This window comes from Solanum tuberosum, unplaced genomic scaffold (assembly GCF_000226075.1).
Source record: "Solanum tuberosum cultivar DM 1-3 516 R44 unplaced genomic scaffold, SolTub_3.0 scf00127, whole genome shotgun sequence".
Classification (NCBI taxonomy): domain Eukaryota; kingdom Viridiplantae; phylum Streptophyta; class Magnoliopsida; order Solanales; family Solanaceae; genus Solanum; species Solanum tuberosum.
Window position 1 is genome coordinate 935671 of NW_006239058.1, and position 6579 is coordinate 942249.

At 35.0% G+C, this 6579-nt stretch overlaps 1 pseudogene; it reads right to left on the reverse strand.

Moving 5' to 3' along the window:
• The window catches only part of LOC102590785 (3-oxoacyl-[acyl-carrier-protein] reductase 4-like), a 10704-nt pseudogene extending 4881 nt beyond the window's left edge, over window positions 1-5823 (reverse strand).
• Between the last annotated feature and the right edge of the window lie 756 nt (window positions 5824-6579).

Here is a 6579-nt window from a genome sequence, read left to right on the forward strand (position 1 = left end):
TTGGGTGGGGGGGGGGGGGGTAGAAAAGATATTAATTAAACAATATCAAAAGCTGATAAAATTCAAAGAGAAGAATTGAAAGGTCAGCTGGGAAAGTTACTTGTAGCACAAGAAGTGATTCTGAGATAAAGATCACAAGCACCTGGCAAAAAAGGAGATAACAATGGCCAATGTTTACAGGGGATACAATCGTATAAGAAAGAATCAATGATGGCCATGAACTTCCAGCGAAGAGGGGATTAGAGAAGACATAACCCAGTGCTACCATAAGTTGTACTCTAAGATGGAGAATTGAAGACCACTATTAAACAGAACTCCTTTCTCAGAGAATCAAAGTTGAGAGGGAAAGATGACGATTAATTGCTGTTACATTTTAGAGCAACTTCACAGCCTTGGGAAATGGTATCCTCCTTATTTGACATTTATTAGGCACTCTCAAAGAGAATGCTAGAGATTATAGCAAGCGAGACGCCTTTTTTGAACTATATGGAAAGAACAGGTCAAGTGGATGCTTCAAGACATGGAGAAGAGTTTAAGGAATCGTTTGGTTTGAATTCAAGTTATGATGGGATTAGTTATGCTAATATTATTTTTTATTGAGGGTTTGGTTTGTTGTATTCAAAATAATAAATTTTAAGAAGAATTTATTTGTTTACAAAAATACCCTTCATGAATGTGAAAAGTGATGTATAAATAGGGTTTAAAGAGATATTTTTGTCATTTACTTATTTTGTCACCCAAGGGGAGGGATAACTTATCCCAGTACTAATTATATATCCCGGGATAAGTTATCCTAGACTTGCCAACCAAACAACAAATTAAGTGACACTATAATTAAATCTCAGGACTATTTGGTGTTATCCTTCACACCAAACGACCCCTAAGAGTTGGTAGGAGACCAAGTGCAGTCTACACAAACAGTTGTTACTTTTTCTTTTTTTTAATAAATTACCATCTAGGAAAATTACATAATGATATTTCAGTTATCAAAAGTAGAATAATAAATAACAGTAAGCATTTGAAAAGATTAACCATAATTTTTTATGTGTTATACAGCTGCACTCCTGCAGCCATACACTGCTAATGTTACTATTTCTAAGTCACCTACCAGAAATGCTTTGAAAACTAGATCCCAAATACATTCCAACTTTATGGTGTTACTGAAGTATTCTCTTTCCTTCCTCAGAGTATAGCTATTGGGTATAAGTATTGGGTTAAGAGGATGATTTGAGTACTATTTGTAACTGGAATGAGTTATTGAAGGAACCCTAGAAATGGATCATGAAAATTATCATTTTCGGAGAAGAGATGATGAATAATGGGTGGATATGGATTGTGTCGCTTTGAGTTCAAAATAAAGCGACTACACTCCATAAGACATTTAAGAAATAGATTAGAGTTAAAACACAAGAATCAATCTCCAATGGAAGAATATTTTTTTTCCTTGAATTTTTGGGACTTAGGCCTTAGTATTGATAAATGCACCTACATGGTTAAGTCTTGAATTATATAAAAGTGTCTATGGCTCTTATACAATCTTTACAGTATTGTGTGGCACATCATACTATCTACAATGTTGTTCATGACGTGTTTGTATTGATATGATTCTTGGCATATTTCCGATTATAGCATTGTACTCCTTTTTCTTGATATTCATTGAATATATGAAAATTGCTACTTAATTAAGAAAGGATATTAGGCTAAAATGTCATGACATAAAATGGAATATATAATCACAATTATGCATTACCTATCTCGCCGGGAGAGTAACTTCTTGGATCTTAATGCATTACAGAAAATGAGTTTCAGTTACAAGCCATGATTTTGAAAAAATGACAATGTATTTATGCTTATCAGCAAAGTTGCGCGGACTCTTCATTTTTGCTGCCGCACCTGTGTCAACTCAAGACTGGTGCAGGTGCCGGATACGTGTGGGATTCTGTCAACCCACATTGGATACTTTGACCAGAGTTCATGGACGAATTTGGGGGAAATTTGAAATTTTGATAAAAGATAAAATAGATTTAAAGATGTTAAAGAATGACAAACGTCTCACATTGGTGGTTAATGAGATGGGTGGGCTCCTTATAAGGCTTGGGCAATCCTCCTCCCTTTGAGCTAGCTTTTGGGGTGTGAGTTAGGCCTAAGACCTAATTTAACAAGTGGTATCAGAGCCAGATTCAATGATGGAGTCAGGTTCAATGGTTCGATAATCGATTAATGAACCAAGTTAAAAATTGGGTGTTCATCTTAGCGGGTGTAGTTCTAGCCGCACCTTTTTGACAGTAATGAAGATTTTTGTTGGAGAAATTATTTCAGAGAGGTTCTCTGTGTAGACACATAGATTCTGCAGAGGAGATTATGGAGAGGAGATGCAAGCTGTTAAAGATTAAGTGAAGAAGGTGGACAAATTTATTTTGTCAGAAATTCAGGCCAAGGGGGAAAGTTGTTGGGTTTTATTTGCCCAAAGTTTCTTACCATAAATAGGTTTTCCTTTTAGGAAAAGGTTTAGGAGTGGGTAGTCCTTTTCTTGTAGGAAAAGGTTTAGGACTCTATAAATAGAGGCTTGTTCCTTCTAACTTAATCAACATTCACAATGTAGTCCTAGGGGCTTTGAGAGTTTAGGTTAGGGGGAGAATTTGTGGGTCACAAGTGATATGTTACTACTTGTGTGAACCTCTCATGTATTCCAAGTAAATTGGTTGAGGTTGTTTCTCTCTATATTTTGTACTCTCATATTTATATATAGTGAATTGCTCATTTATTCCCATCCCTCTACCGATGTGGGACTTCTTAACAAAAGACATGAGCAATGACATACCTTTAATATTATAGTCCTTTTATCTCTTTTTTAGCTTTTCCTCTTGGTCAATATTCGTTGTGTCATGTTTCAAGCCAAACAAAAAGAAGCTAAGAATTCAAGCGGTTGTGTTCCGACTTTTGGTAGACAGTAGCAATGGTCTGTAAGGAGAGTTGGTGGAAGATCTTGATTGGCTTTCTTTTTCTTTTTTTAGGGGAAGAACCAAAGAGCTTGAAAGAAGAAGTTGGTAGTCTTGGGAGAGAAAATGTAGAAAATCTATCATAATTTAGTATATCTTTACAACTCTATTTTATAATTTTGGATTTTTAGCCGAATCCCAACACATGTATCCATATCTGGATCCATACCCCCGAATCTTAAAATTTAGATTTTGCCGAATCCGAGGGTCGGATTCGCATCCACATCGGATATCCGCACCCGAGTACGAGCAACTTAGCCTATCAGGTCAGGAGAGTAGATCGAACTTCTTGGATCCTTGATGCATTACATATAGCCTATCGAGCGAGGAGAGTACATCAGACTTCTACGATGATATTCCGATGCATTACATCATTGATTTCATCTAGTCTATCTGGCGGGGAGGGTACGTCACACTTCGAGGATGGTATCTCGATGCATTACATCACGATAGTTATGAGACTCCTACGTTATGGACATTGAGACTACAAATTAACACAATGCTTGTCACACTTTAATGATCGTAATAATTCTAGTGGAACATACATGGGAAGATTGTGCTATATTATCGTAACATTGTAACACATGTGGAAGAATGTGTATTGTTGCTAAAATTGATCAATTCTAATCTTGCCATGAAAGATTTATGACTACTTTAAATGCTTGAGTGGATTCAAATGTATACATTTATGTTTTGATAAATTAAATTGCATAATTGATTTATCTTTTTCTTGCACTCAATATTTTATTATGCATAACTCTTGCCTCACCATGAGTTTCGTGGCTATGATGTATACTGAGTATTCCAATACTCAGGCAGCATTGTGTTCATGATGTTAGGGCCATGTATTGGGTAAGTATGGCGGTCCATGTGTGAGCTAGGATTCCACACATTCTCTACTTTTCTTTTTTATAACCGTGGTGTCTGGAGCAGCTTGCATGCACCTCGACTAATTCTACAAGATACCTCCCACCAACAACAGGTACCTTGATGGACAAAGTTACTTAGTACCTATTGCTGGTGGAAGGTGACAAGTATCCCAAGGAATTAGTCGAGTTGCGTGCAAGCTGGGCTGCACACCATGGTTATAAAAAAAAAAGTTTGCTCAGTCCAATTGCATGTATCAGGTGCGGGTCACGTCTCATCCCGTTTTGGGGCGTGGTAGAGATCCAACTTATAAAATTGATTTTTGCTAGCAGATGACATTTGTTTAATGTGGTCTCTCAACTCGTTTTCTCCCTAAAAGAAAAAAAATCCACCGTCAATATGAACCATTCAGCACTAGGAATGGTGAAAGAAGTGCTAGAATACTCTTTCGAACATCATTCTTAAGTCAGAAATACAGTTCCATGGTCTCAACTTTCAACCACAAAAAGGAAATATATCACATGGAATTGGAGGAATTTAGTAAGATAACAAAATCACACCAGATTTCGACTGAGAAAAGAAACACACCTCTTTGGAAACTTCTTCTGCCTCCTTTGAAGATCTCGCATAATTCACTAGGACCTAACAACAAATATCAAGTGGGTTGAAAGAGTATGTGAGAGATTTCTCAGGTATACATATGATGTAACATAAATTTTGATTTAAAGCATATTCTTTAAAGAGAACATATAACATAACATACAGCTCAGGCCTAAAGCATTATTCAAGGTTTCTAAGGATATTGGAACTCAGAGCATCCTATACCACCTTCAAAGACGAATAATGAGACGAAATGATGAACTTGGCTGGGCCCTGGGTTAAAATGTCTCACTGAAAGGTGAAAGCAGTGGAAAAAATAGACCAGAAAAAGGACATTCAAGCAAAGGGTTAACAATAACCATGAAATTATCCAAGTTGAACCCCAGATTACTTCATATCACTGCCAAAAAGCGAATTTGGGGGAACAAAAACAAATATAGATACTTCAAATACTTCCTTTTTGAGCTATTGCCCAAAAAATACAACTTAAGCAACCACCACTGCATCTTAAAAATGAAACTGCTCTTTATTATTTCTATTTATAAAAATTGATGCTGTTGAACAAGAAAATCACAGGGTTTCCCAGTAAACCATGACGTATCAAAGAAAGCTTATCATCCAGGCAATATAAGTTTCCTTTTCATTTTGGTAGTAAAAAGTCCTAATCTATCAAAATCGACAAATTTACTCACGAATTGAAGGCCAAACAGTCAACAATTATCTAATCGATAACAATGATCCAAACCATAAGGCTATTTTAACTAAATAAAGACAAAGTATCTGAATGGATGACCTTGCAACCAGCTTTTCCCAAAGCTAAAGCAACAGCCCTCCCAATTCCTCTAGAAGCTCCTGTAATAACCACAACAGGAGCTTCCACATCAACTCCAGCTTGCTCAGTACTCTCCACCTGAGCTCTTACACCTGATCATATAACTACCTCGTTATCCCCCAGCACACACAGAAAACAGTTACAAGTTTAGCAGCGGATGATAAAAGGAAAGGATTGTAAAGTGATATACCTGAAAAGGCACGAGCAAAGGACTATGACCATCGGCATTTCAAGGAAACTGAAGGATAAGAGAGAAGACGGAGATGCGCCAGTTGGTGGCGGACGCCGGATTTGGTGGTGGCGACGGAATTGAAGGCGAGAGAAGCCATTGAACGGAGATGAGATCAATGGCTGTTGTTTTAATTTGCAAATTCTCCGATGAAATCAAGGGAAAATCCTCTGTTTACAACTAAGCTAATTTTGGGGCTTTGTTAATTAATTACGTTACAATTATTTACAGAATCTTATGAATCATTAATTAGTAGGTGTAATGTTAAACCTAAATAACAAAATATATTAGTAATGGATACAGAGTATTTGGTTGAACCCCAAAACTTATTTAAGATCGGGATGAATTGATTAATCTCTCGTATTAATAAAAACAAAGTTTTAAAATATGTATTTGTGTTGTAATATAAAAAACAAAATTACAAGTTGTAAAATGATAAATGTTTTAATTTGTTTTAATATTTGGTTTATAATATAAAAGTAAGACGTACATAGTTTTTGATCTGGTTAAAGATAGCTCAACTGTGCATTAGCATTTACTCGTGCATTGCATGTATATTAGTACTATTTTATTACAGATATTGTATCTGATAATTTATTAATTAGCTAAAAAAAAGATTCATCCATATTTTGTTCATTTTCCCAGAATGCTAAAATTTGTACCCTTATCCTATTTATATTTTAGTAAGCTCTCATACATAATCAAACTTAGACAATTATTTCATCTTTATAAATCTTTAGCTTGATTTTCATTTTATTTTAGTTATGATTTCTTTCTAAAATACTTTATTTACACATGATCAAATATATAAATGCGTCATTTTCCTATTCATATCACAATGTATAAAATATTAGTTAATATTTTTACTCGTTTAAAATAATTTCACATTAGAAAAAAAAAATATTTTTTTAAAGTTAATTCCATTTGACAATAATAGTAGACAAAAAGATTGAATGTAATTTCAATTTTAAGGCCTTCTACAATTTAAAGAAAAAAGAATGTTCTAGTATTTTTTCTAAAAAAGCTAAATTTATGCTCACCTCTTACCTTAA